This window comes from Sinocyclocheilus anshuiensis, unplaced genomic scaffold (genome assembly GCF_001515605.1).
Source record: "Sinocyclocheilus anshuiensis isolate Anshui unplaced genomic scaffold, SAMN03320099.WGS_v1.1 scaffold2047, whole genome shotgun sequence".
NCBI classification, from domain to species: Eukaryota; Metazoa; Chordata; class Actinopteri; order Cypriniformes; family Cyprinidae; genus Sinocyclocheilus; species Sinocyclocheilus anshuiensis.
Window position 1 is genome coordinate 4,686 of NW_015554063.1, and position 207 is coordinate 4,892.

At 38.6% G+C, this 207-nt stretch overlaps 1 long non-coding RNA gene across 1 annotated transcript in view; it reads right to left on the reverse strand.

Annotated features, from left to right (window-relative positions):
* Positions 1-207, reverse strand: part of LOC107668602 (uncharacterized) — an 11,996-nt gene that overhangs the window by 2,175 nt on the left and 9,614 nt on the right. The window lies entirely within an intron of this gene.

Below are 207 nucleotides of genomic sequence, written 5' to 3' on the forward strand. Positions count from 1 at the left end.
AGACACACACAGACACACACACACACACATGCATATACACACACACACACGCATATACACACACACGCATATACATACACACACGCATATACATACACATACGCACATTATATACACACACATACACTATATACACACACACACACATATATACACACACACACACATATATACACACACACACACATATATACACACACACACACA